Below are 19,427 nucleotides of genomic sequence, written 5' to 3' on the forward strand. Positions count from 1 at the left end.
AAATTCTAACCCAGGCTGGCGATCCAGAGGGCCAGTGAGAGCCCCACAGGCCGACGCAGCTGTGGGTCGAGCACTTAGCCTGCACTGGGCACCCAACATTTTCCGGAGTGCGAGATCCTGCTGGTCCTGGAGGCAGAAGACTGCTTTTCTCTCTGCCTTCCTCTCTCTGTTTCTTGCTCCCTCCCTCCCTCTTTCCCTCTGTCCCTCCCTCAGTTCCTCCCTTCCTCCTTCCCTCCCTCCTTCCCTCTCTCCTTCCTTCTATCCCTCCATCCTTTCCAAGGCCCCTCGGTCCATCCGTTCTTTCCTCCCTCCATCTCTCCCTCCCTCTCTGTCTCCGTTCACCTCTCCATCTCTGCCTGAATTCTCTCCCGCGTAGAAAGGGCAGCACCCCGGCTTGGGCGGGGTCTCTGGTCTGCATTTAGCTGTCAGGCGCTCCACGGTGATGCCGAGGAAGCTGGCGGGGCAAGGGTAGGCTATTGACGGTGGGGAGGGGAGGCAGAGGTTTCGAGACACGGAAGGAAGAGAAGGCCTGGCATCTGCCCGTGCCAGTGTTTCCCGGGATGGAGGTCTCCGCCCGCCCCACTGAAGAACGAGGTGGGGGGCAAGAGGGAAGGGATGAGAGCTCTACCTAGGCTAGTTAGAAAACCTAGGCTGCTGCCTGCTAACCCGCGCATGAGCAGTAGACAGTCCGCCTCCCAGTACCTGGACAGGCCCTGGGATCCCCGGGATGCTCAGAAAAGAATGGCAGCCCGCCTCTGAGTGGAGTCTCTCATGGGACCTGGAACTCAGGGATCCTAGGCAGGTCAGTTGGAAGGGAAGACACGCCTCTCCATATCCAGTGAGAGGTTCACCGCAAAACAGAGGCCACCGCACTGCCCCTACCCCGCCCCAACCCCGCGTCCTAAAGCTCCTCCAGCACAGCCAAGTGTTCTTCCTGGCTGAGGAATGGTTCTAGCGGAGCGGGCTCTTCCACGTCCTTCAGCTCCCCCAGTGGCGCCGGATCTAGGAAAGGTTGTGCCACTTTGCCCCAGCCACTTTGACCCAACCTGGAGCTCACAAAAACATATGTTGTATGAAATCAAGGTTTAAGGGATCTAGGGCTGTGCAGGATGTGCCTTGTTAACAAAATGTTTACAAGCAGTACACTTGGTAAAAGTCATCGCCATTCTCTAGTCTCAACAAACGAGGGGCACAATGCACTGCAGAAAGCCGCAGAGACCTCTGCCCTTGAAAGCAGGGTATTGTCTAAGTTTTCTCCCCATGTGATAGTCTGAAATATGACCTCATGGGATGAGAAAGACCTGACTGTCCCCCAGCCTGACCCCCGTTAAGGGTCTGTGCTGAGGTGGATTAGTAAAACAGGAAAGCCTCTTGCAGTTGAGATAGAGGAAGGCCACTGTCTGCTCGCTGCCCCTGGGAATTGAATGTCTCAGTATAAAACCCAATTGTACATTTGTTCAATTCTGAGATAGGAGAAACACCGCCCTATTGTGGGAGGTGACACATGTTTGCAGTAATGCTGGTTTGTTATTCTTTACTCCACTGAGATGTTTGGGTGGAAAGAAACATAAATCTGGCTTACATGCACGTCCAGTCATAGTCCCTTCCCTTGAACTTAATTATGACATAGATTTTTTTGCTCATATGTTTTTTGCTGACCTTCTCCTTATTATCACCCTGCTCTCCTACTACATTCCTTTTTGCTGAAATAATAAAAATAATAACCAATAAAAACTCAGGGATCTCAGAGGCCGGTGCTGGTGCAGGTCCTTGGTATGCAGAGCGCCAGTCCCCTGGGCCTACTGTTGTTTCTCTATACTTTGTCTCTGTGTCTTAATTCTTTTCTCAGTCTCTCATCCCACCTGACTAGAAATACCCACAAGTCGGGAGGGGTAGGCCACCCCTTCACTCACCAGCAAAAAGATTATGACTTGGTAAAGCTCAGATATTCATTAGTATTTTTCAGCAATAAGGTATTTTAAGTTAAGGTATGTACACAGTTTTTTAGACATAATGTGATTACTAATTAATTAATTAATAATTATTAAATACTCATTACACTACAACATAGTTTAAGCATAACTTTTATAAGCACTGGGAAACAAAATGTTTATGTGACTAACTTGATTGCAACATTTGCCTTATTGTGGTTGTCTGGAACCAAACCCACACTATCTCTGAGTATGCTTGTAGGTTTTTGGTTGTTCTTTGTTTTGAGATGGGGTTTCACTCTGTCACCCAGGCCAGAGTGCAGTGGCATGATCATAGCTCACTGCAGCCTCAAACTGCTGGGTCAAGTGACTGTTCTACCACAGCTTCCTGAGTAGCTGGGACTACAGGCATGCAGCACTATGCCTGGCTTTTTTTTTTTTTTTTTTTTTTTTGAGACGGAGTCTCACTCTTTCGCTCAGGCCAGAGTGCAGTGGCTATCTCGGCTCACTGCAAGCTCTGCCTCCTGGTTTCACGCCATCCTCCTGCCTCAGCCTAATGAATAGCTGGGACTACAGGTGCCCAAACCAGGCCCGGCTAATTTTTTGTATTTTTAGTAGAGACCGGGTTTCACCATGTTAGCCAGGATGGTCTCGATCTGCTGACCTCGTGATCTGCCCGCCTCGGCCTCCTAAAGTGCTGGGATGACAGGCGTGAGCCACCGCGCCTGGCCTGCCTTTTCTTTCTAGTGGCACAAGCCCCATGGAGTGTGGTGCGTCCGATCTTCGATGCTTTTGAACAGTGTAGAAAGTATTGCTGTTTGAATTTAATTTTTTACTACATGTATGGTCTCGATAGATCACAAGAAGATCAATAAGCCCTTCTCCTTATTCTACTTCCCTTTCTAGCAATGGAGAACTTTGATTGGATGTTTCCTGCCTACAGACAGGAATGAGTCTGCTGTTTTCTTTTTTAAACCCGAGGGGACTCAGCCTGAGGGCCTTGAGCATGGCCACCCTCCCCCAACCCCCAACTGGTGATTCTGGTGGTGGTGGTGGTTTTGTGTTCCAGCTTCTGTTTTGTTGTTGTTGTTGCTGCTGCTGCTGGTGGTCCTGTCGTCCTTGTTCTGGTATTTTACAGACTCAGGGGGTGTACGTGCTTGTTTGTTAGATCGGCATACTACTGCCTCCAGTTGTAGAAGTGGACCTCCAGTGTATCCAATACCCACGTGGTGAACGTTGTCTCCGACGGGTGATTTATTCATTCCTCGTCCCCTTCCTACCCTCCTCCTCCCTTTTGGAGTGTCTGTTATTTCCATCTTGATGACCATGTGCGTACCCACTGTTTACCTCCCACTTGTAAGCAGAAGGCAGTTCACTGAGTACATACTTGCTTCCAGCTCTATCCATGTTGTGGGAAAAGATGTGAAATTGCTCTTTTTTGTGCCTGTACCATTGGAGAATTTTAACTTTCTTGGTGGTTGTTTTTCTTTTTTCTTTTCTTTTCTCTTCTCTTCTTTTCTTCTCTTTTCTTTTCTTTCTTCATCCTCCTCCTCCTTCTTTTTTACATTTTTTTCAGCTGGGCTCTCCTACTTGTGTTGCTCAGTTGCTCAGGCTGTTCTCAAACTCCTGGCCTAGAAACTTCTCCCATCACATCCACCATCTAGTTGTTGAAATGAGCATCTCTTGTAAAATTAAAAAGATAAAAAAATAAAGAGAAAGACAAAAAGCAAGGGGTGAACTTTTCTCTTGCCACCTCCCAGTGTGTACCTTGGACCCGATAGGAGGGAGGGAGCTTGGCTGGGTGGGCTTTTGTTGCTAAATCCTCCCTAGGGCCTCCTTCCCTCTCCGCCTTGTCCCCACTTCTCCCCCAGCCAAGGCTCCCACCGCCGCCATGGGATTTTCCATGGGAGAGATATGCGAGAGGACAGATGCGGCTTCCAGATCTATAACCTGCCAGATGTCTCTGGCTCAGGGTCCCCCATCAGCTGCCTGCCACCTTCCAGGGAGCTCTGAGGCTGATGTCCCGCCCCCCTTCACGTCCCGCCACCCTCCTCTGGCTGGCCTTTGCCTGGCGACCCCAAGGGAACCACGTTGACACTGCTTTTGAATCCTCCAATGAAGACTTCCACCAGATGCCCCGGGTGGGCCGGATGGGATGGACTGGATCACCCCGGACTGTGCTGTTCTTGGGGGTTGGTTGACGTACATGGTGGACTGGCAGCCCCAGCATTGTAAAGGGTGCCCAGGTATGGAAATGTCACATAGGATGCCCTCCTTTCCGTCAGCCTGCCTTCAGCTTCCTCAGGCATGAAGACAACTTCCCATCAGAACCTCTTTTCTTCCCTTTCTCCACCACACAGATGAGATGCATGAGAGGGAGAAACAGCTCAATAGATATTCTGAACTTCATTTGTGGAATCCTCAGTCATCTAGAAACAGAGAGGTGACTAGACAGGGACCCAAATCAAACACCATTTCCAGGTCCTCACGGTGGGATTGATCTCTCTCTCTCTCTCTCTTTCTCACACACACACACACACACACACACACACACACACACACACACACACAGGCAATTTCCACATCTAGTTCACAAACCACACTAATTTACCCTTTTCACAGTATGCAGTCTGAGGAAAACCCACCCCAGGCTCTACCCAGCAGCTGACGAAACCTCTTCTCTACAAATTATTAAAAAGATTATCTGGGCTGGGCACAGTGTCTCCCGCCTGTCATCCCAGCACTTTGGGAGGCCAAGGCGGGTGGATCACTTGAGGCCAGGAGTTCAAGACCAGACTGGCCAACATGGCAAAACCCCATCTTGATGAAATATAGAACAATTAGCCAGGCCTGGTGGCATAAGCTTGTAATCACAACTACTCAGGAGACTGAGGCGGGCGAGTTGCTTGAACCAGGGGTGCCGAGATTGCAGTGAGCTGAGATCGTGCCATGGCAATTATTGAGACAAAGCGAGACTCTGTCTCAATAATAATCACAATATTGTTATAAGATGAGTTTTGTGTGCTGATACCCACCTGTAGTCGCAGATACTCAGGAGGCTGAGATAAGGAGAAGATCACTTGAGGCCCCACAGGTCAAGGCTTCAGTCAGCTGTATCCTGGGTAGTTACCAGTCAAGGAGATATGCCCCTCCCCATTTTCTATTTTCTTTTCTCTCTTCTTTTTTCTTCTCTCTTCTTTCTTTCTTTCTTTCTATCTTTTTCTTTCTTTCTCTCTTTCTTTCTTTCCTTTTTCTTTCTTTCCTGCCTGACTGACTGCCTCCTACCTTCCTTCTTTTCTCCCTTCCTCCCTTCCTCCCTTCCTTCTTTCCTCCCACCTCGGCCTCCCAAAATGCTGGGATTACTGGTGTGAGGCACCATGCCTGCTTGGCCTAAAGAGACACCCTTTGAAAGTAAGACACAGCACCTTCCAGTGATCTGATTGATTGATTGACTGATTTAGAGACAGCGTCTCGCTCTGTCGCCCTGGGAGTGGTGCCATCATAACTCACTCACTGCAGCATGGATGCTCCTGGACTCAAGTGATCCTCCCACCTCAGCCTCCAGAGTAGAGTACCTGGGACCACAGGCAGGTGCCACTGTGCCCAGATCATTTTTATTTATTTATTTATTTATTTTCCTGAGACAGAGTTTCACTTTTGTTGCCCAGACTGGAGTGCAATGGCACGATCTTGGCCCACAGCAACCTCTGCCTCCCAAGTTCAAGCGATTCTCCTGCGTCAGCCTCCTGAGTAGCTGGGATTGCAGGCATATGCCACCACGTCTGCCTGATTATGTATTGTTAGTAGAGGCGGGGCTTCTCCATGTTGGTCAGGCTGGTCTCGAACTCCCAACCTGAGGTGATCCGCCCTCCTCGGCCTCCCAAAGTGCTGGAATGGCAGGCGTGAGCCACTGCACCTGGCCTTCATTTTTATGTTTTTCCACAGACAGGGTCTCATCATTTTGTTGCAACCCTCCTGAACCAGTGTCTCAAAGTGCTGGCGTGGTAGGCATGAGCCACTGCACCTGGACTCTGGGGAATGATTCAAGACCATGACCGCTGTACTAATTCTTTCTTTCTTTCTTTCTTTCTTTCTTTCTTTCTTTCTTTCTTACTTTCTTTCTTTCTTTCTTTTCTTTCTTTCTTTCTTCCATTGATGAATTTTTTTATTATTGATTGATTGATTGATTGATTGATTTTGAGACGGAGTCTCTCTCTGGTCCAGGCGAGGCGAGGCAAGGGGCATCACTTTGGAAGCCGCAGCACCGCCTTCTAAAGCCCCATTCAAATGCACAAAGCCTTATTTCCTTCCTGGAGTTGGAGCTGATGCCTTCCATCGCCTTGGGCTTCTCTCCATTCAGAAGCTGTTACCGGCACAACCCCACCCAGTGGCTGGCTGCTGCTGAGGATTAGCGGGTGTGGTGGGGCTGGAAACTCGGTCCCCTATTGTTGCAAGCTCAGCCAAGACATCCCCCGACCCCCATCCCTTGCTCACCCTTTGAGATCCCCTGACTCCACCGCCTTGGAGGCTTACCTCTTACTTTAATTTGTCTTTCTTCCTTTCCTGCATTTGAGGAGGGGGTGCAGGAATGAGGGTGTGTGTGGGAAGGGGCTATGGGGTGGGAATGGAGGGGAGAGTCCTAAGGGTCTATTTAGTGTCATTCCTCTTTCACCGCCACCACCGAAGATGAAAGCAACAATTAGCTAAATACCACATGTTCTCATCCATAAGTGGGAACTTATAGATGAGAGTTCTGCGTGGGCAGAACCAGGGGGACCAGAGACGCGGGAGCCTACTTGAGGGAGGAAGGGTGGAAGGAGAGACAGCTTCAGGAAAAAACAAACAAACAAAAAAAACCATGAAAACTGTTGAGCCCTGTGCTGAGTATCCGGCTGATGAATTCATCTGCACACTGAACACCCCCGTCAGAAGTTTACCTATGTAACAATCTTGCACATGTATGTTTGAATAAGAAATGAAAGTTAGGGGAGAAAGAGAGAGAAGGGAGAGACAGAGAGAGGGAGAGAGGGAAAGAGAGAGAGAAGTGAAACGAAACACCACCTCCTGGACCTGAGTCAGGGGGTTTCCGGCCTTTTGGGGGAACATTCAGCGACAATGCAGTATTTGGGCCTCTTCTTTTTTTTTTTTTTCCTTCTTTTCTTTTTTTTTTGACTGAGTTTCTCTTGCTCTGTTACCCAGGCTGTGGTGCAGTGGCACTCTCTCGGCTCACTGAAACCTCTGCTTCCCAGGTTCCAATGATTCTTCTTCTGTAGCTGGGATTACAGGTGTGCACCACGACAGCCGGCTAATTTTTCTGTTTTTAGTAGAGACGGGGTTTCTTCATGTTGGCCACGTTGGTATTGAACTCCTGACCTCAAGCGATCCACCCTCCTGGGCCTCCCAAAGTGCTGGGACGGCAGGCCTGAGCTGCCGGGATTTCAGCCTTTAAAAGCACGGGCCCTTACACTTTTCGCTGTGGCCCTTACACTCAGAATGACGTGTCTTCTCTGCCTTAGGTTGACTCCTTGAGTCCCCTATGCCATTGCACTCTAGCCTGGGCAGCAAGACCGAAACTCTGTCCCCCCACCTTCTGGTGCAAAATAAAATAAAATAAAATAAATAAATAAATAAATAAATAAATAAATAAATAAATAAATAAAATCTCTACACATGACATATAAGTGTGTGTTCCCATGAGTGATTTCTAAGAAATGGCGCTGTACACTGAACACAGTGGCACACGTCTGTCATCCCAGCACTTTGGGAGGCCGAGGTGGGTGTTTCACGAGGTCAGGAGTTCAAGACCAACCTAGACAACATGGGGAAATCCTGTCTCTACTGAAAATAAGAAACTGAGCTGGGCGCAGTGGGGCAGACAGCTGTAATCCCAGCTACTCAGGAGGTTGAGGTGGGAGAATAGCTTGAATCTGGAAGGCAGATGTTGCAGTAACCCGGGATGGCGCCACTGCACTACAGCCTGGGTGACAGAGTGAGACTTGGTCTCCAAACACATAAATAAATAAATGTAAAAAAGAAAGAAAGAAAAGAAAAGGAAAGGAAAGGAAAGGAAAGAAAAGAAAAAAGAAAAGAAAAGAAAACCAGAAAAGAAAGAGAAAATGAAAGAAAAGACACTGTATTGCTACTGGGCCAGGACCTCTCTTTCTGTGTATTTCTCTCTGTCTCTCTGTCCATCTCTGTCTTTCTCTATCTGTCTCTTTCTCTGTCTATCTGTCTGTCTCTTTCTTTCTCTCTATCTCTGTCTCTCTCTGCCTGTCTCATGGTGTCTGTCTTCTAACTCTCTTTCTCTGCCTGTCTGTCTCTCTCTCTCCCCCTCCCTGTCTGTTTCTCTCTCTCTCTGTCTCTCTCTTTCTGTCTGTTTCTCTCTGTCTCTCTCTGTCTGTCTCTGTTTCTCTCTGTCTCTGTCTCTCTGTGCCTATCTTCTGTCTTACTCTCTTTCTCTACCCTTCTGTCTCTCTCTTTGTCTGTCCCTCTCCCTCCCTTTCTGTCTCTCTCTCTCACTCTCTCTCTGTCTCTCACTCTTTCTGTTTCTCTCTGTCTCTCTCTCCATCTCTCTCTGTCTCCCTCTTTCTCTCTGTCTCTGTCTGTCTCTCTCTGCCTGTCTCTCTCACTGTCTGTCTTCTGCCTTACTCTCTTCCTCTGCCTGTCTCTCTCTTTCTCTCTTTCTCCCTCCCTGCCTTTCCGTTTCCCTCTCTCTCTCTCTCTGTCTCTCTCTCTGTCTGTTTCTCTCTATCTCTTCCTCTCTTCCTCTGTCTGTCTGTCTCTCTCTTTCTTTTTCTTTTTTTTTTTCAGAGGGAGTCTCACTGTGTCACCCAGGCAGGAGTACAGTGGCGCCATCTTGGCTCACTGCAAGCTCCACCTCCCAGGTTCACGCTATTCTCCTGCCTCAGCCTCCGGAGTAGCTGGGACTATAGGCTCCCGCCACCAAGCCCGGCTAATTTTTTGTATTTTTAGTAGAGACGGGATTTCACCGTGTTAGCCAGGATAGTCTCGATCTCCAATCTTCTGAGCTCGTGTTCCGCCCGCCTTGGCCTCCCAAAGTGCTGGGATGACAGGAGTGAGCCACCACACCCAGACTGTCTCTCTCTTTCTTTCTCTCTCTTTCTCTCTCTCTCTGTGCCTATCTTCTGTCTTACTCTCTTTCTCTCCCTGTCTGTCTCTCTCTCTCTCTCTCCGTCTCTCTCTCTCTTGCTGTTTCTCTCTGTCCATCTTTGTCTGTCTCTTTCTCTGTTTGTCTCTCTCTTTCTTTCTCTCTGTCTCTCTCTCCCTCTGCCTGTCTCTCTCACTGTGTCTGTCTTCTGTCTTACTCTCCTTCTCTGTCTGTCTGTCTGTCTCTCTCTCCCCCTCTCTTTCTGTTTCTCTCTCTATCTCTCACTCGCTCCGTCTCTCTCTTTCTGTCTGTTTCTCTCTGTCTCTGTCTCTCTGCCTGCCTGTCTCTCTCTCTCTGTCTCTCTCCCTCCCTGTCTGTTTCTCTCTCTTTCTCTATCTCTCTCTCTTTCTGTTTTTCTCTGTCCATCTCTGTCTTTCTCTGTCTCTCTTTCTCTCTGTCTGTCTCTCTCTTTCTCTGCCTGTCTCTCTCACTGTGTCTGTCTTCTGTCTTAATCTTTCTCTGCCTTTCTGTTTGTCTCTCTCTCTCCCTCCCTTTCTCTCTCTCTCTCTCCATCTCTCTCTCTTTCTGTTTCTCTCTGTCTGTCTCTGTCTGTCTCTGTGTGTCTGTTTCTCTCTCTTTCTCTGTCTCTCTCTCTGTTTCTGTTTATTTCTCTCTGTTTGTCTCTCTCTCTCTGTCTCTCTCCCTCCCTGACTGTCTGTTTCTCTCTCTGTCTCTGTATCTCTCTCTTTCTTTCTGTTTCTCTCTGTCTCTCTCTGTCCATCTCTGTCTTTCTATGTCTGTCTCTTTCTCTGTCAGTCTGTCAGAGCCCCCGTGCTGGGGAGGGCCCTGCCCCTTCCAAGAAAGTGAGAAGCACCTGCTTAGAGAGGCCGAGAGGAATCTAGACAGACAGGCCTTGCTAGGCTTCGCCACTCGGTGCATGATTTTGGGAGGTCGAGGCCGGATCCTCACTTGGATGGAAGGGGCATTTTCCAACTTTTCTCTCTGTCATGTGTGGCGTCCCTACTTCTTGTATTTCCCTGATAAGCTCCTCGACTGAGAAATACACGTTTAAGGCCAGGCGCGGTGGCTCACGTCTGTCATCCCAGCAGTTTGGGAGGCCGAGGCGGGTGGATCACCTGAGGTTGGGAGTTCGAGACCAGCCTTGCCAACACAGCAAAACCCCGTCTCTACTAAAAATATTAAATTGAGTCGGGCGCGGTGGGGCAGGTGCCTGTAATGCCAGCTACTCGGGAGGCTGAGGCAGGAGAATCGCTTGAACCTGGGAGGCAGAGGCTGCAGTGAGCCGAGATCGCGCCACTGCACTACAGCCCGGGCTGTAGAGTGAGTGAGACTCTATCTCTAAATAAATAAATAAATAAATAAATAAATAAATAAATAAATAAATAAATAAATGCATTCTTTTCCGTGCTGACTGACACTTGCAGGCATCGGTTGTCTTCGGGCATCACTTAGTGGCCACTGTTATTGAAAGTCGAGGTGACACAGAGGGAGGTCTCCCGGACTTCACCGAGCCTGGGGCAACGGGTTTCTCTCTCTCCCTTCTGGAGGCCCCTCCCTCTCTACCTGGTTGCCTAGGGAACCTCTGCCCTGGCGGGGGCCCTATTTTTCTTTGATTAGCGCTTTAGTTTTCTATGTGTGTTGGTTTCTTTCATGCGCATTGACTCTTCTACTTGGGTTTTAGGAGGGGTCAGTTTAATTTTCAAGTCGCCGCCTGGCTCCCCCCACTACCTATGTCCCTTTACCTTCATTTAGTGAATCAGTTAGGTGGGTTCCCCCCAAAACCCCTACCCCCCGCCTCCCAACACCCTGCTTGGAAACCTTCCAGAGCCACCCAGGTGCGCCTCCCTCTTCTCTCCCCTTCTCCCACCCCTTGCCAGAGATCTCATTCTTGCTAGGCTGACATTTGCAACGGTGAGCGTCAGGCCTCACTCAGTGGCCATGGTTTTTGAAGATGGGGGTGGCACGGTCCCACTTCCCCAGAGACAGCTTGGGCCGATGGCATAGCCCTTGACCCGCGTGGGCAAGCGGGCAGGTCTGCAGTTTTGGGGTTTTCCCCAGCTTCCTTCTTCAGGCCTCCCTCCCTAGGAAAGCTTCACCCTGGCTGGGTCTCAATCACTTTTTATCATGATGTTTTAGTTTCTCGCCCTCCCGCCGGCATAGTTTCACAATGGGAATGGTGTCACAGCTCTAGTCTGGACCTTCTTAGTATTTGCCCAGAATTGAAACGCTTTCTGAAAACTAATACTTTGCTCACTTAAGATTTCCAGGGACGGTGCCTTGGTCCGTGTTTGTTGTTTTGTTTTTTTTGTGTTTTTCCTTTTTCGTATGTATTTCTTTTCAGATGAAGTAGAAATCCCCAATTTTCAGGAGGACATATATTTTCCCCAAGACATGTTAGCTGCTGTTTTCTCCTGTTGTTAACTAGCGCTTTTGTGAATCTCTCAACGTGTAGTGAGAGCCGGTTGATATTTACTATACTTCAGAGCATCTTATTTTCTGGAAATCCGTAAGTGAATGCTGCGGCTGCTCTTGCTGCTGCTGCTGCTCTTGTTGCTGTTGTTGCTGTTGTTTTCAAAGACCACCCCAGCCACTGTTTACGGGATCAAAAGCATTATAAAATATGTGTAATTATTTCCTGAGCACGCCCTTCCTCCTCCTCTCTCTGTCTCTCTGTCTCTGTCTCTCTCTTTCTCTGTCTTCTCTCTCTCTCTGTCTCTCTCTCTCTGCCTATTTCTCTCTCTCTCTCTCTCTGCCTGTCTCTCTCACTGTGTCTGTCTTCTGTCTTACTCCCTTTCTCTGCCTGCCTGTCTGTCTCTCTCTCTCTGTTTGTCTGTCTTTCACTGTCTCTCTCTCTCCGTGTCTGTTTCTCTCCATCTCTGTCTCTGTCTCTCTTTCTGTCTGTTTCTCTCGGTCTCTCTCCCTCCATCTCTGTCTGTCTCTCTCTTTCTTTCTCTCTGTCTTTATCTGTCTCTCTCTGCCTGTCTCTCTCACTGTGTCTGTCTTCTATCTTACTCTCTTTCTCTGCCTGCCTGTCTCTCTCTCTCTCTTTGTTTCTCTCTGTCTCTCTCTGTCCATCTCTGTCTTTGTCTGTCTGTCTCTTTGTCTGTCTGTATCTCTCTTTCCTATCTCGCTGTCTCTGTCTCTCTCACTGTGTCTGTCTTCTGTCTTATTCTCTTTCTTTGCCTGTCTGTCTGTCTGTTGGTCTCTCTCTCTTGCTCTCTCTCCCTGTCTGTCTGTCTCTCTCTCTCCCTGTTTTTTTCTCTCTTGTTTTTTTTCTCTCTCTCTCTTTGCCTGTCTGTTTCTCTGTCTCTGTCTCTCTGTCTCTCTCTCTCTCCCTGTCTCTCTCTCTGTGTCTGTCTTCTGTCTTACTTTCTCTGCCTGTCTGTCTGTCTCTCTCTCTCCTTGTCTGTTTCTCTCTCTGTCTCTGTCTCTCTCTTTCTGTCTCTCTCTCTCCCTCTGTCTGTCTCTGTCTTTCTCTGTCTCTTTCTCTCTCTCTGTCTGTCTCTTTCTTTCTCTCTGTTTCTCCATCTGTCTCTGTCTCTCTCTCTTTGTGTGTGTGTCTGCCTTCTGTCTTACTCTCTTTCTCTGCCTGTCGGTCTTCCTGTCTGTCTGTCTGTCTCTGTCTCTGTCTGTCTCTCTCTCTTTCTGTCTCTATCTCTCTTTCTGTTTCTCTCTCTGTCCATCTCTGTCTTTCTCTGTGTCTTTATCTGTCTGTCTCTCTCTCTTTTTCTCTTTGTGTATCTTTGTATCTCTCTGTCTGTCTCTCTCAGTCTCTGTCTCTCTCTTTCTTGCTCACTCTCTGGCTCTTGCTATCTCCCACCCTCTCTTTCTTTGCAAAATAAGTTCAAGTACATCTAATCTAATCCATTACCATGGCCTGAATTCTTAACTTTAGGCATCCCAGATATGATCTCCCTACAGAATGCTGTACAGAACTGGCAAGTTGATTTCTTGACTTGGAAACCTCATAGATACTACATATTAATAAAGATCCAACCTTAAAATCTGGGGTTGCCTCTCCCTCGACTGTCTCAAAAAGGCATACCTCTGTTCACCTAGGATGCTGGGAGGGTTTTCTCAATGTGCATCTGCTCGTGTCCTACATGACCTGTGACCAAGCCCTGTCCGTTCTGTCTCAAATGTGTATCTGCAAACACTTCTCTCCATTTCCACAACTACCCACAGCCCATTGTGGAACCACTGGCCCTTTGAAAAAAATCCCAGACGTAGCTTTGGCTTTTTGGCTAGGAGGCCTAAACGTGCTGAGAACTTTCTTGCCCAGGATCCTGTGTGAACAAAAGTGGCTCTGCTGGGAGCTGGGATCCTTGGGACCATGCTTGCTAGTGCTGGATGAGTCTCTGGAAGGAAGCACGGGACTCCGCAAAGCTGACTTCTCCCACTGAGGTCAAACGGATACCTCTGCATTGGCCCAAGGCCTCCAACTTACATCACCATCATCATCACTGTCAGCATCCTTGTGAGCCTGCCCAAGGACCCGACTCCGGGGAGACTCTTGGGAGCCTGGCCATCCTCGGCTAAAGTCCAAAGGGATGGCGACTTCCACCCACAAGGTCCCCACTGAACTGCAAAGATGTGGAGCATAGGTCAGAGAGGGGACCAGGAGGGGAGGCGTCCTGACAGGCGATGAGTTCCCTAGGCTCTGGCCACCCCACTCACGTCCCACGTCCCGGGCACCCGTGGGACACCGCCGCTTTATCGCCTTCTTTGTCCACAGCCGGCCTCACCCCATCCTGCAACCCAGGCACACACGCTGGAGGTTACAAAACCACTTGGCGCGAATAGAGCCTGACGGAGGGAGAGCTCATTTCACTAGGCAGAGGGGTGCGGTGGGGTGGGGTGGGGGGTGGGGGGTCTGTAGAAAGCCTGATTCTCCCTCGTGGGTGGCTACAGGATGCAAATGAATATCGCTTCTTGGACGGAGGGGCTTCCTTAGGCCATCACGTTTGCGGGGCTATCTCTCAAACCCTTCCTTGAGGCCACAGAATAGATTCCACCACACCCCTCGACGTTTCCCCAGGTGCTGGATGTATCCTGTCAAGAGACCTGAGCCTGACACATTGAGTTAAACACCTTTATTGTCTTTGTGTGTTTGTTTGTTTCTGAGATGGAGTCTTGTTCTGTCCCCCCCGGCTGGAGTGCAGTGGCGTGATCTCAGCTCACTGCAACCTCTGCCTCCTGGGTTCCAGCGATTCTTCTGCCTCAGCGCCACCATGCCCGACTCATTTTTTTATTTTTAGTAGACATGGGGTTTGACCCTGTTTCATCGGTTTTCACTGGAGATTATAGATTCGAGTCACACCTCATTGTGTGTCACATCATGACTTCTTTTTTTTTTTAAGCAAAATATATCTGCTTTATTTGAGTGGCTTTGTGTATCGTTATAATTGTGTTATAGATGGAGAAAAGGTATTAAACACGGTGATAATGATAGTGAAAGTGAAAACAAAAGAAAGTCTATCTATTTTGTAGTTAGAATAAAGTTGCTCAGTATTTAGAGTTACCTAAATAAGTCAGCATTTAAACTTCTCCTAGTAAAAGCTTGCCGATCTGAATAATCCTCCTTTAAACACAATTTTTGATATGGTTAAGTTTTTTAAGAATGTGGCTCTTGCAAAATAGCTGAACAGACAATACACATTTAAAAAAGAACAAGACAAGGATCAACCAGACTTGAGAAAAAATAAAAAACAACACAAGTCTTATGAAGAACTGAGTTCTTAAAATATTATGGAGAACATAGCTATTGGAAGAGAAGGCAGTATTGGCAAGTTGGTTGTTACATTGGTCAGCAAAAGCTAGCACTTTTTTTTTGGCAACCTTTCAGGCACTGCAACTACTACTGTAAAATGAGATAGAATCCATTAAACAACATATTCACAAATCAAAAAATGTTTTAGTAATATAATGCTTCAGATTTAGAAGGAAATCAAGTGATAAACCACTGCTATAATAATTAACTCCAAAGATAACCCTATCTGACAAAAACTACCACAGAGTTATGACTTCAGAATTATACTTTCTCTTGATATTTATTTATTTATTTATTTTATTGTATTTTATTGTATTTTTTTTTTCTTGAGACAGCGTCTCACTCTGTGGCACAAGCTGGAGTGCAATGGCGTAATCTTGGCTCACTGCAACATCCACTTCCTGGGTTCAAGCGATTCTCCTGCCTCAGCCTCCCGAGTAGCTGAGACTACAGGCATCTGCCACCATGCCCAGCTAATTTTTATACTTTTAATAGAGACGGGGTTTCACCATGTTGGCCAGGATGGTCTCAATCTCTTGACCTTGTGAGCCACCTGCCTCGGCCTCCCAAAGTGCTGGGATGACAGGCATGAGCCACTGTGCCTGACATTCTCTTGATATTTAAACTTTTAAGTCAGTCCAGAAAAATACAATAAATGTCAACAGTAAGTATGGTGTTGAGGCAGAAGTAGGACCAAAATTTTTCATGTTATTCAGTTGATAACAATATGACCTGGTAGTAATTTCCGATGTGTCTACTTATACCCAAGTACAAAAAAGTAAAACAGAGATACTGCTAAATAAAAGGGTACACTAAGTTCTTAATAGTAACTCAATAAACTGGAACACTGTCAAAAAGCAGCAACTAGTGATTTTTTTCAGGGTTTTTTTCTATTACCCAGTAAGTGAATTATGCTATTCCTTTCCAATTTCCCAAGCACTTTTTGTCCCAATCACCATTTATGTGTTCGAAGAGAAAGTAGCAAATCAATTAACGAAACTAAACAAGCAAACAAACAAAACCCAACTATGGTATCTGCAAAAGTTTGGTAGAAGACTGAAACTGTTGAGTGTAAGGATCTGGTATTCTATTATCATTAGTTAAATTAAGAGTTTGCTAAAGACATTCATTTCATAAGAAAACATGTTAGTTTGAAGTTATTGAACAGTATGTATCACCCCTAAGTATTATTAACCAAATTCAGGAAAATAAAGAGCTATCTAACAAGAAAAATTATTGACTACCAGCACCATCAACAAGACTTTGTCTTTACACTTCATTACCACTTACCATATATTATAATGTCTAGGATTGACTCTGATAGTATTTCAAAAACAAGCTAATGCTTTGTCCATTCTTCAGTTAAGACAAACTCATGCCCTAATAGAGTATAGGCATAAGCATAATTTGGATCCACTTGGATAGCTCTCTGGAGGAATTTAATTGCAATATCGTGTTCCTGTTGCAGACTAAAACAGTTCCCTGCAGCACACCAGGCCTCTGGTGAATTTTTATCCATGTCTGTTAAGTCTTTTGACAGAACTGAAAGAGCAACATGTTTTTGAAGATGCCAAAGTGTTGTAGAGTAGATTTCCATGGCTTTGACTCTATAATCCTCAATCCTTCTAACCTCTGAGAATATTCTTTCAGCTTGCATGTACTCTGAAAGTTCAAAATAGACCCTTCCAATTTGGCACAGTACCCAACCAGAATTGTAGTGGTGAGAAGGTAGATGGCTCAAAATATTTATAGCTTCTTTGCAGTGGTATGAACACAAAGCTAAATAACCTTTCCCCTTTTCAGGAAGAAGCCTCATCAAGCCTTCTGCTGCTGCTTTTTGTAGATTAATACCTGAATCTCAGGTGTGATTGTGGATATTTTCCCTTCTGAATTGATGGAAGAGTCCAATTTTGTAATTTCCAGGCTGTCATTTATATGAGGCTGAGTTATTCCTCCTTTATTTGTTTTACTTTTTGTTTTTCTGTTTGGGATTTTAGGTGGAAACTTCATTTTTAATTTCTTCCTATTCTTCTTGGTTGTGGAACTGTCACTAGTAAAGACTTGTGAACTTTTTTGATGCAGTGCATTTGGGGGAGATGTCATAGTGGGGCTCAATACCTGAGGTGTTGTACTTGTTTATGGACCAGGACTTCCCGTTTGTGAAAGAATTGGAGTTACCTCTCGGCTATTTCCACTCTGTGAGAAGACAGATTTTGCTCCAGTTTGGCCAATTCTGGCAACCGACTTTTTTGAAGGGGCTCCGGTGGATGGCACATCAATTACAGAAGGTGTATCAGTGTAGTTTTGGAAATAGGATCCATCTCAAGGACTTGGGGTTTCTAATGGCAAAATCCCAAAACTTGGGGTTAATGGACTAAGAGCTGCTGGTCCTCTTAATAAACTTCGACCAGTTTTTGGTTTATTTTGAACCTGTTTGATAATATGGAAGTTCCTGTTCCCAGTTGGACAGTATCACGTGAAATTACAGCTGAATCAATGGAAGACACTGGGGAATCTGTATTCAAGGAATACTTTGAATTGGGAGATTCTAAATTCAATCTGTTTAATTCAGTTGTGTCCTGGGGTGTTTCCGTAAGAAAGGTCTCAGACTGTTTGTGACATAAACTATGATTAGGTACTTGTGTTGTGCAAGAGTTGGGCAGACAGTTGCTAAAGTTCTGTAAAGATGTGAATTTAAATGTTTGGTCAGGATCTGGCTTTTCATCTATTTCACATAATGATTCAAGGGATACCAGAGGAAAGGATTTAAACTAAGGCACTTTTGGTAGTATTCTGATCCTTTGACAAGCTGATCTGTCTTGCAATATACATGTCCCAACAATGGAAGGGGAAAGCAAGCTGAATCACCAAACTTGGTAACAATATCATCATGGCTTTTCTGCTTATGGAACACTCCACCAGATAAGATTTGTTCCCCTTCTGCAAGCTTGCTGAGATCAACACAACATTTTGCAAGCAGGTATTTGCATTGCAGTGTAGGAAAACTGTGTACTTTGAAGAGACTATATGTGTTATAGGCCTTTCCTGGGTAGTAAGAACAGGTAGCCAGTAAAAACAAGGCTTCTTCTGAGTGTACTTCTGCATAAAGGCATTCTGCGGGGAAAACCCCATCTTGGTAAGCATAGTGGTTTAGTGCTTGCCATGTAGCAGGCTGGAGGGGTTCCTGCAGCACCGTCATCCTCGAGGCTCAGACCCAATTTCTGCAGTGCCTCAGGTACCCCTTCCACCCCTCCCACCACCCTCCCCCCAATAGCGGCTCCGGCCCGGCCAGCCTGGGCTCATTTAAACTCACCAGTTTTGTGGGTTGCCTGTTCACTCTGATGGTAGTTTCTTTTGCTGTACAGAAGCTCTTTAGTTTAATTAGATCACATTTGTCAATTTTGGCTTTTGTTGCCATTGCTTTTGGTGTTTTAGACATGAAGTCCTTGCCCAGGCCTATGTCCTGAATGGTAATACCTAGGTTTTCTTCTAGGGTTTTTATGGTTTCAGGTCTAACATTTAAGTCTTTAATCCATCTTGCATTGATTTTTGTATAAGGTGTAAGGAAGGGATCCAGTTTCAGCTTTCTACATATGGCTAGCCAGTTTTCCCAGCGCCATTTATTAAATAGGGAATCCTTTCCCCATTGCTTGTTTTTCTCAGGTTTGTCAAAGATCAGATAGTTGTAGATTTGTGGCATTATTTCTGGGGGCTCTGTTCTGTTCCATTGATCTATATCTCTGTTTTGGTACCAGTACCATGCTGTTTTGGTTACTGTAGCCTTGTAGAATAGTCTGAAGTCAGGTAGTGTGATGCCTCCAGCTTTGCTCTTTTGGCTTAGGATTGACTTGGAGATTCAGGCTCTTTTTTGGTCCCATATGAACTTTAAAGTAGCTTTTTCCAATTCTGTGAAGAAAGTCATTGGTAGCTTGATGGGGATGGAAAAGGGATCTAGAACTAGAAATACCATTTGACCCAGCGATCGTATTACTGGGTATATACCCAAAGGACTATAAATCATGCTGCTATAAAGACACATGCACATGTATATTTATTGTGGCACTATTCACAATAGCAAAGTCTTGGAACCAATTCAAATGTCCAACAATGATAGACTGGATTAAGAAAATGTGACACGTATACACCATGGAATACTATGCAGCCATAAAAAATGATGAGTTCATGTCCTTTGTAGGGACATGGATGAAATTGGAAATCATCATTCTCAGTAAACTATCACAAGGACAAAAAACCAAACACCACATGTTCTCACTCATAGGTGGGTATTGAACAATGAGAACACATGGACACAGGAAGGGGAACATCACACTCTGGGAACTGTTGTGGGGTGGGGGAGGGGGCAGGGATAGCATTAGGAGATAATATGTAGTGCTAGATGACAAGTTAATGGGTGTAGCACACCAGCATGGCACATGTATACATATGTAACTAACCTGCACATTGTGCGCATGTCCCCTAAAATTTAAAGTATAATAATAATAATAATAATAATAATAATAATAATAATAATAATAATAAATAAACTCACCAGTTACCAGGGGATGGGGGAGGCCAAGCCAGAATGACTTCTTTACCC

General features: G+C 46.3%; 2 pseudogenes; both read right to left on the reverse strand.

Moving 5' to 3' along the window:
- Window positions 1–258: 258 nt before the first annotated feature.
- LOC130541187 (cell division cycle protein 27 homolog) lies at window positions 259–17,304 on the reverse strand (annotated as a pseudogene).
- Window positions 16,967–18,029, reverse strand: LOC129395644 (cell division cycle protein 27 homolog; annotated as a pseudogene).
- Window positions 18,030–19,427: the final 1,398 nt, after the last annotated feature.

The sequence above is a fragment of the Pan paniscus genome, chromosome Y (genome assembly GCF_029289425.2).
Source record: "Pan paniscus chromosome Y, NHGRI_mPanPan1-v2.0_pri, whole genome shotgun sequence".
In the NCBI taxonomy this organism is placed as follows: Eukaryota; Metazoa; Chordata; class Mammalia; order Primates; family Hominidae; genus Pan; species Pan paniscus.